Raw genomic sequence first — 10,997 nt, forward strand, 5'->3', positions numbered from 1 at the left:
TCAAGGCAGATGGGAACTAAAAGGATGAATCTTAAATGATGACCGATGTAATAGATTGCTTTGTTTTGGGTTTTTTTGGTTTTCTTTCTGGTACTGGGAATCGAACTCATGACCTTGTGCTTGCCAGGCAGGTACCGTGCTGCTGAGCTAAATCCCCAGCACCCCTGATGTCATAGATTATTCATAGCCCAAAGAGCATCTGCAGGGAAGGACGGTGTAACTCAGGGCAACATGGGCCGAGGTCTGGAGCCACTGCATTGGTATCATTGCTACATACACCGGAGGATCAGTTCAGAAAGTCCTAATGCGTGAGAGAACAGCAAATTATCTTTATATTTATTTATTTTTGTCTTTTTGAGACAGGGTCTCGCTATGCAATTCAAGCTGGCCTTGAGCTCACTTTGGAGTCCAGGCTGGCCTTAAACTCACAATGATCCTCCTGCCTCAGCCTCCCGAGTGCTGGGATTACAGGCGTGCGCCACCATGCCTGCCTTGCAAACTATCATAAAGTGAAAATTTCTACCATATAGTGAAACAGCTGATGTCTGACATATTACTGCTTTAAAAAAATAGCATTACTTTAAATAGTGGTTTTTTAATTTTATAAATATAAATGAGGAAATTTCATCAAGTTTTATTTCCAATAAAGAGGCAAAGAAAAAGAATTTATTAGAAGATTTCAGCCTAGTATGGTGGTGCATGCCTACAATCCCGGCACTCCGGAGGCTGAGGCAGGAGGATTGAGAGTTTGAGGCCAACTGTGTTATACAGCAAGAAACAAAAGAAAAATAAAGTCAAAAATGAGAAAGGAAAGAAGAAAGGAGAAGGGAGATAAAGAAAAAAAGAAAGGAAGAGAAAAGAAAAGAGAAAGAGGAAAGAAAAAAGGAGGAGAAAAGAAAGAAAAGATTTCAAAACATAAGGATATTCTGGAGCTATATTTACCTGGGCTGTTAAAAAACAAATTACACATTTTGCAACATGACATAAAATACTTTTATCAAAAGATTTCTCTCTGTGGTTTTTTTTGAGACAGGGTCTCGCTGTGTAGTTCAGGGTGGTCTAGAACTCACTTTGTAGCCCAGGCTGGCCTCAAGCTCACAATGATCCTCCTGCCTCAGCCTTCTAAGTGCTGGGATGACAGGTGAGTACCACCATGCCTGGCTCAAAAGGTATTCAATAAACATCGAGTTAAGAGAAATACATCAAGACTTTCTTGCCACACCACACTAGCAGCAGCCTGAGGGAGGCTGGTCACAGACCAGAGGAGGCTGGGAAGCCACCCAGAGCCCATGCTGTCTGAGTCACAGGACTGAGAAGTCAGGGATCTCAGCAGGGGCTCTATGACAACACTTGGGTGACGTCATGCAGCTGCACCCTAGCAATCGCTGCCACAGTCCTGCTGTGTGTGCACCATTCCTAAGGAAGTGATAAAACAGAATTAAGCAGCTGGCTTTTTAAGTCTTTTTCACTAAAAATGTAATGATTAACTTTGGTCATAAGGCCAGGCATGGTGGTGCACACCTGTAATCCCAGCATTCAGGAGGCTGAGGCAGGACGATTGTTGTGAGTTCAAGACCAGCCTGGGCTGAGAAGTGAGCTCAAGGCCAGCCTGAACTGCATAGTGAGATCCTGTCTCAAAAAGACAAAAAAAAAAAAAAAAAAAAAAAAAAAAAAAAAAAACAACTTTGGTTACAGTAGGAAAATTTGGTGGAAGAAATTTTTTTCATAGACCCCAGGGCCTTTGCACTGAGCTCTACCCCTAGCTTGCGCTTTCATCTTCTGTTTTGATACAGGGTCTCACTGAATCAGTGTGGTGCCCATGCTGGGCTTGAACTTGCAGCCCAGCTACCACAGTCCCCAGAGTGCTGGGATCACAGGCCTGTGGCACTGTGCCCAGCTAAGAAATAAACATTGGAAGATTATTTTTTTAAAAAATCTTGAAAATTATATATGAAAACTGCACAAACATTTTATATCATTAAGCTTATAAAAATAAGTAGAAAGGCAACCTTTCAAATGGCAGCCAAGATGATAGAATTTAAATGTATTTCTCTCCAAGCAAAGATATATAGCTTTTAAAAGATACAAATCCAGTCACAGGGTTTGAGACCCATATAAATAATGGAGAAACTCATGCATATTTTTATAACAAACTTATGGCATATTTTTCATAGAAGTAATTATCTTTATCAAATAAGCTAGATCTTCACGTTTTAAAATTTCCCAGAAAAGAGGTATTACTATTGCTACTTAAAAATTGAATTCTTGGGAATTTTCAAAAATTAGTAACGTAAGTAAAAGTAAAAATGGGTGTCCTCTTACAGAGGATCTAAACAGAGCTACACATTTTAAAGCTGGCTGCGGTGGTGGCTCACACCTGTAATCCCAGCACTTGGGGGGCTGAGGCAGGAGGATCACTGCGAGTTTGTAGCCTGGGCTACAAAATGAGTTCAAGGCCAGCCTGAACTGCGTAGTGAACCCCGTTTAGAAAAAAAAAAAGAGAACAGCCATCTTCATAATTATGAAGTCAAAAATAAATAAATAAATAAAAGAGAGCGAACTACACAGTTTTAAAATGTTTGAAATCATTGTTCGTTACATCTTCTACGTGGAATTCCTTTTCCTGCTCCTTATTTTTACTAGTCCCGGTTCGCAGCACGTAACATGTGTGCGGCGGGAGCCGGCACAGCGACGTCACACCTCTGCTCAGTGGGGTTTCCGGGCCCAAGACCTCAGGATGTGTTGCTGCGGTCTGTTTCGGTCGGGATCAACGCACCCAGCACCCCGTGCTACAGAATCTAAAGAGCTGTTTGTCTGCACCATTAGCGCAAACTGGAACAGAACTGCACAGCAGTGCTTGCTGGGCCACGAGGCCCGACCTGTGTGCTTTATCACAGGCAACGTGAAAATTATCAGGAAACTCCCAGAAGAAGGCGATCTTCCCCCACCGGGACATGAGTTATGACCCAAATCAGGATCTGAAATGCATCCATAATCTCTCTCTCTCTCTCTCTAACAAAAAAGGCCCAGCCACAGAGTACAGAGATCATAGCTCACAAAGGGGAACTGAAAAGTGCAAACCTTACTAAGGATTTCAAAATACTCAAGGTAGAAACATAGATGAGCGTAACGATTTAGACAATGTGAGACTTTTATTTTTAAACTTGCTTTATTCCTTGTAAACAAGGAGTGAAGGTGAAGCGAGAACAGAAGGTGATGGAAGGCAATTTTAATACGGAGGAGGAAATGTGAGAAACAGAGCCATACAGAAGAATAACAAGGAGGCTGAGGCAGGAGGACTGTAAGATCAAGGCCAGCCTAGGCAGCTCACACCCTGTCACAAAAGAGAAACAGAAGAAAGAAAAAGGGGTCGCACCCATTCAGATGCGAGCTACGGGTTCTGAAGTGGGCAGAACAGCAAGCCGAGGTCATTCGTGTTTCCGAAGCTGTGTGGTGGCGTCAGCACCTACAGTGCAGGAAACGCGCTCTGCGGAGAACGGTCCTCAGCCCCAGGAACGCAGAGGAAGCTGTGAGGGGCCCCGCTGCACTCAGCTCACAGTCCTGCCGCGCAGGGGTCCTGCCTGTGACGCGCGCGCGCACCCGGCTCGCAAGCGAAGCCCTGACCTTCTTTCCGTCCTGACTTCCAGGATCGATGGCGAGGGAGAAGCGGCGTGAGGGAAGCGTTTCTAGACCGGCAAAGATGAACATCACCTCTGAAAGTCACCCCTGAGAAAAGCGGCGCGTGGGAAGAGCAGCGCTGACTGCCCCCACCTTTCTTCACCCTCTTGTCTCTGAGGCTGTCGTCGCTCTGGTCCCCAGGTCCCTGAGGCCCCCGTGCTGCGGGCAGAGCCCACTTCACACCGACCTGCATCCCCCGCCAGAAACTGCTGTTTCTTTTATTTCTTTTTGGGTTTTGAGACAGATTCTCACTCTGTAGTCCAGGCTGGCCTTGGACTCATGATGTAGCCCAGGCTGGCCTCAAACTTGCGGCAATCTTCCTGCCTCAAACTCCCGAATAAAACCACTATTTCTAAAAGGAATCTATCCCGGTCCGACTAGAATGGCTTCACTTCTGCAACCTTTAAGAAAAAACCAGTAAGAAAAAAACAGACGAAGCCCCATCAGAATCTGCGTGTTATTCAGACTCAGTAGTTGGTAAAAGCCAGTCCTCTGCATGCTAGAGGGCTATCTTCTCAGGAAAGCGGAGTGATATGAAAGAGCTGCACACAGGATCAGCTTTCTTGTGCCTCGCCAGGAACACAGCTGCTTCAGGGTCTGCACTGCAGCTGGTGCCCCCGGGGGAGGCCAACCTTCTCCCAGTGAGTGCCACTGCGGTGACCTCACACTCTATCTAGGTTTACGCCAGGTCAGGGGACATAAGTGGCTGCCGGTGCCATGAATGAAATCATGGTTCTCAGAAAGCAGGTCAGAGGTGACATCGATCATCTGGTGTCACTGCTGAGCACACAGCACCTCCCCCACTGCAAGCACGCAATTCCACGCGGAGAGGAAGGACACCTCGGCTTCCTCAGGAGGGGTGAAGAGGGAAGCCCCCTCCGACAAGCCAGCAACCCTGTTCAGTCTGCAAACTTTAAAAAGCATGGAGCATGCAGACGCTTGAATCTGGCGTGCAGCCTTCAAGGCACGGTGGCCACTAAATGAAAACAGAATTATAACTATGGACTGCCCCCTGCACTGCCTGGGTCCTTGCCTCTAATTTTTTTCTCTTTTTTTTTTTTGAGACAGGATCTCCTTCCGTAGTCTTGACTCTAGTCCTGGTGCCTGGTGTCTTCACACTATGGTTCTGTATTTTAATCCACCTTTCTGTGGTTGCTGCCAGCACACAGGCTCTTGGTGGAAGGACCAGGTATGAAGAAGCCAAGCAGCAAAGGCGGGTTTGTGTGCAGGAAAAGAGTCCCGTGGTACTGGACTGGGTCTTGCGTCCTGCTGAGCCCATGTCCTGGTATGAGCCCTCCTGGTGTTCTGAGGGCACCCCGGTGTGGCGGAGCAGGGTGGCTCCGGGAGTCTGCAGCTGGGTGCGGTCCTTTCCCAAGCTGGACCGGCCTCAAGGCAACCCTAGAGGTCTGGCTCTGGGCAGTTTCTCGTGAGCGCAGGTCTCGCCCCAGCCACCATGCACCAGTGCATCTACAGCACTCCTGTGCCCTCCCTGGCAGAAACCACAAGTCTCTGTAATTTTAAAACAATTGTGGTATTCTTTTTTCTTTTTTCTTTCCTTTCCTTTCCTTTTCTTCCTATCTATCTATCTATCTATCTATCTATCTATCTATCTATCTGTCTATCTATCTATCGAGATAGGGTGTTACTATGTAGCTGAGGCCTTTAACTCACTATGTAGCCCAGGCTGATGGCAATCCTCCTACTTCAGCCTTCTGAGTGCTGGGACTGCAGACATGCTGCACCACACCTGGCTTTCTTTTTAATTTTTTAAAGCATATGTAATCCTGGGGATATATCAGATCATTGCCAAGTATTTCTTAGGAAGTGTTGTGACAAGAATGCTGCTTCTCAAATAAATATGTTTTTGAGGCAGGGTCTCATGTGGTTCAGGCTGGCCTTGGACTTCCAGGCTAGTCTTGAACTTGTAGTGATCCTCCTGCCTCAGCCTCCTGAGTGCTGGGATTTGAGATTACAGGAACACACAACAACAGATACAAATTAAAATATCTTTTAATAGAGACAGACTTACCACAATCAATATATATATATATATAATTTCCATTTAAACCTCTATTTGATACCCCTAAAGTTTTGTTCATTGTGTATGATATAGAAAAACCTGAAACACTGAGTGAAAATGGGATTAATATATGAAGTACATGTTTATAATCATTTTGTCAATGTGCACCTCAATAGAGAGCACTGTGGTCTGATGTCATCCTGCTATTATAAATTATTTACATTATTTTTAGAGACATAGGTATCTTCTATTTCCCACTCACATTACCATCAGTCCAATATATAACTGAGGTCCTGAAAAAGTCTCAAGATGTTTCTTTCCCACGTAATATTAATCTAGATTGTAATCCTAATTTTACATTTTTTTTTTTTTTTTGGTCTTTTTTGTGACAGGGTCTCGCTATGCAGTTCAGGCTGGACTTGAGCTCACTTTGTAACCCAGAGTGACATCATTTTGTTAATAAGTTTTCACTAAGATTTTACAGATGTTTACATCTCCTGAATGACAAATAAAGACACAAACTCCTTGTCTGTGTTCACTAAGTAGTAAAGAAAATAAATAGGTAATTTATTTTCTTTAATCCTTTGAATTTCCTAGTTATCATTCTTTTGCATTTTTGTAGCAAAACTGTCATTTTCAAAACTAGAATGTATTCCCTTTGTTTACTGAAATGGTTATCATGTAAGTTTTTAGGAAGGCTGAACTTTTTCTCAAAGATTAATTGTGGAGCTTACTACTCTGGTAAACACGACACAGGCAATGGCAACTTCTACATATTTTTGTCTTAGAGATGAAGGCTAAAAAATTTTATTCTGCCTGTAATCCCGGCACGCGGGAGGCTGAGGCAGGAGGATCACCGCGAGTTCGAAGCCAGGCTGAACCACATAGTGAGACCCTGCATCAGGAAAAAGGCAGAAACTTTATTCTTTGTAGCGCTGTGAACTTCGTGGTAAGAGCAGTGTATGCTTACAAGAGCCGGCAGGAGCATTCTTTTTTACATCTCACAGGTGATCTTTAGGGTCTGGCGCACAGGACAGGGATGAAAGTAGCCCCGCTTTCCGCTGTCAGGGACTCAGTGTCGCCGCCCAAAGGAGGCAGCAGCGGAGCCCTGGAAAAAGCTGCCACAGCCCAGACCACGTTTCTCGCTGCGCACCACCCGCCCCGCGCTAAGGAATCCTTTCTGTGGCCGAAGATTTCTTTCTAAACGGCACAAAGAGCAAACTCAAGGCTGCCGCGAGTTTTCATTCCGAGAGGCGCGGGAGGGAGCGGAGCCGGAGAGGCCAGAGCCGTCCACACAGCCCGGCCCGCCGGAGGGGTAGAAGGCACCTCGCAGAGCACAGCCAGATGCATGCTCAGCCACACCGCGCAGGGCAACGCATATTCAGCCGCCGCCTGAGATGAGCCGCGAGTGCTCTCGTGCACACCGCACACCGGAACGGCTGCGCTCCAGTTGAGTGCAATTTAGAAAACGTCCTGTCCGAGTCCTTCACCTCTCAGATGAGGACAGGGTGGAGCCCCTTCTCTGGCATCCCCAGCCTGGTCGGAAGCAGACTTCCAACACAAACACTCCTACGAAAGTAAATGAAACAGCCAGGTGTGGTGGCACAAGCCTATAATTCCAGCACTTGAGGAGGCTGAGGCAGGAGGATCCAAAGTTCAAGCCTGCCCTGTCTCAAAGTAAAAAAAAATTAAAAAGGGCCAGAGCTGGAGCTCGGTGTGCAGCCTTAGGTTTGACCCCCCAGTACCAAAAGTCAATCAGTGAATCAACCAGTCTGGAGGAACCACCTTTGTGCTCTGTGGAGAGTCTCTGCCTTTCTGCAGAGGCAGCACAGTCTGATGAGGGAGTAAAGCCGAGAGTGTAGCTGAGGAGAGACCATGTCCAGCCTGGTCATTTTAAAAATTAAGAAAGTGGGTATTTCAAAATGAGCAGAGAGCCGGGCGTGGTGGCTCACGTTTGTGATCCCAGCACTTGGGAGGCTGAGGCAGGAGGATCCCTGTGAGTTCCAAGCCAGGCTAGGTTACATAGCAAAACATTATCTAAAACAAAACAAAACACACACACAAAAAAAAACCAGGAGAAAGCTTGCGTAGGATTTGTCACCCACCAATAACTGTTTTTCACTATGGAAAAAAATCCAAGGACACATGAAAGCTGAGGCAGGGAACTGATTCAAAGACATCATCAGTGGGCTGGGGATATAGCTCAGTGGCATAAGCGCATGCCTGGCAAGCGCAAGTGCCTGAGTTCAATCCCTGGTATCGCAAAAAAAGAAAAAAAGAAAAAAAAAGAAAGATATCATCCGTGATCAGCGATATACAGGATCTGGGAAACCACGCTGTTTGCCCTGGCCTAGAAGCAAGTAGATGGACAGAAGGACAGGATGCGGAGGACAAACAGGCAGTGCTCTCTCCAGAAGCCCTGTGCTCCCAGTCTATTTATAAGCCGCCTGTTTAAACCTGAAAGTCCTGCTGCCAATCATGTTTATATTTTGAAGTAGCCACAACCTCTTGTCTACAGAGTGTGACTAGGCCCTCCCCAGGCACACGAGCATCGGAAACGGGACAAGAGGACAGCTGCCAGCTTTGGCTACCGAAGCCTGGGGATACTGACGTTGCCTGCACGCACGCAACGCAGCTCCTACCCAGAGTGTTTCTCGTGAGGAGGACTCGGGAGAGAAACAGGACACTGGCGGAGAAAGGCAGAGATACGTGCGATTATGCAGCTGCCCTATCTTGTTTTTACTACTTTCATTCACTCGCTAAATACTGAGAATGTCTACACTGTGCCCCCCGCTGTTCTGTGTGTGAGGCTATTACAGGAAGGGGCCAGCCGGACATGCCTCCCAGCACTCGGGTGGCTGAGGCAGGGCGGTCACCATCAGTTCCAGGCCAGCCTGGGCTACATAGCCAGATCTTGTCTCAGTCCCCGCCCTCCGAACTGAGACGGGGGTCATGGAGATGCACGTGAGAGACTGAGGGTCAAGGACAGCAAGAAATGCAATTACAATCCGCGCTGCAGATATGGCTCAGTGGTAGAGCACAAGCTCTGCAGGGTGGGGCCCTGTGCGGAGAGACAGGGAGACAGAGACAGAGACAAAGAGACAGACTGAGGCTCTTGGGCTGCGGCCACCACGCCGACCCACCATGGCCACAAACAGTCTGGGAAAGGACCCTGGGAGGCTCGGAACCCGGAATGGTCCGGGGCGAGGCGAGGGGAGAGGAGGGGCGGGGCGGGACCCAGCCCCCGCCCAGACCCCGCTGGAGGACCCCCACCGCCACCCCACCCCGGCTCAGCACTCCCCAGCAGGGCGCACGGCCAGCGGGAAAGACCTGTCCTGGGACTCGCTGTTCACCCCAAAGGCTGCAGCGGCGCCGTCCCAGTCAGTTCGCACCTCCTCTTCTTTTCAGGTACCTGTCACCCAGCAGCAGGAGGCGGACCCAAAGCCGAGAAGGGGCGGGGGCCGGCCGAGCTGGGTCTTCGCCGGCTTTGCTGGAGGTGTGGGCGGGGTCACAGCAGCAGGGCGGAGACACCAGGGCTAAGGAAACCACAGCCCCCACAGCTGGAGACCGGTCATCAGCGGCCCAGCCCTGTTATTAACGTGCGCAGGAGACCCTACGGGGCCAGTAAAACTATAAACACAGCATGGGGACCTCGATGCCCATGTGCACGTGTGTGAGGGTCCACGTGTGTGGATGAGGACACACACTCTTCCGGATGTTGTATTACTTTTTAAACACAGTGAAGACCAATTTTAATTCTTTTTCTGATTTTCCCACAAAATTTAATTGATTCAGGGAATTTGTGCCACGAGTTGCTATTTAAAAACACACAGTACATAAAATGGACATTTTGGAAATTAAGATTCAATTATCAAAAGCCGCTGGGTGTGGTGGTGCGTGACTATAATCCCAGCACTCAAGAGGCAGAGGCCAGCCAGGGCTACAAAGTGAGTTCAAGGCCAACCTGAACTGCATAGTGAAACCCTATCTCAAAAAGTCTAAAAAAAAAATCAATTACCAAAACCTCAAGAGCTAAACAGTAACACGAAGAGAGAAAATAGATGGTAAATATGAGGAATAAACAAGAAAAATTAATTCAGGTGGTTCAACATACAATTAACATGAACTCTATAGAGAAGGGGGAAAAGGGGTAAAAAAATAATTAAAGATACAACAGAAGAAAAGTTCCCTTTCCTGAATGAAGTTCTTTATTTCAAGATTATCTGTGATCATGAAGCATGATACCAAGCTACATCATAGTGAATCTTGGAACCGGAAAGATAAGGCCCTCATAAGCAGTTTGATTTTTTTTTTTTTTAATTTTTAAACGTTGCCTAACACAGAGGAAACCAAATTGGTAGCAGATATCTTAAGTCCAAGACTGGATTGTTAATAGTCTACCAACATATCCTAAAGTCTGTGTTAAATTTACTTTCAAATTATGATTCTAAACACAAGCATTAGCCAGGTGTGGTAGCACACACCTGCAGTCTCAGCACGTAGGAGGCTGAGGCAGGAGGATCACCACACATTTAAGGCCAGCCTGAACTACAAAACAATACCCTGTCTCAAAAAATAACAAACAAACAAACAAACACAAGCATTTATCAATCAACTACAAGGAAGAACTTAACAGTATTTTTTACAGGTAAAGTTAGTTTAATGTACTACAGACTAGTTTTAGGGGGAAAAATCCTTAGAGATGAACACCAGTAAGAAGATAAAAATAATCAAATAGGACTAAGCCCAGTAGGGAGAAAAATAAATAGAAATTCTATGCCAGGGCAGAAAAATTTTTCTTTCACAAGAGAAAGCACATTTCATTTACTACATACAACAATTAGGCAATTGAGAAAATTATCAGCTAGACATGGTGGTGCACAGCTGGAATCCCAGCACTCTGGGAGGCTGAGGCAGGAGCATCACAAGTTTGAACCCAGCCTAGACAACTTAGTGACTTAGTGAGGCCCTGCCTGAAAATAAAAAATAATAAAGAGAACTGGAGAGGTAGAAAAGTGTGAAAGCTCTGGGTTCAATTCCAATAACGATACTACCAAAAAAATAAAATCACATTATGACCTGATGAAAATATATTTATATATTAACAAAAGAGGTGTTTTTTTTTCTTTTTTGCTATGGTGGTATGTTACTTGGGATGAACCCAGACCCTTTGCACTGAGCTACATCCCCAACCCACTTTTTATGTGTTTATTTTTAAATTTTGAGACATGGCCACCCTAAGTCACTAAGTTGCCCAGTCTGGGCTCAAAGTTGTGGTCCTCCTGCCTCTGCCTCCCTG

Source organism: Chinchilla lanigera, unplaced genomic scaffold (genome assembly GCF_000276665.1).
Source record: "Chinchilla lanigera isolate Chin_1 unplaced genomic scaffold, ChiLan1.0 scaffold00095, whole genome shotgun sequence".
NCBI lineage: Eukaryota > Metazoa > Chordata > Mammalia > Rodentia > Chinchillidae > Chinchilla > Chinchilla lanigera.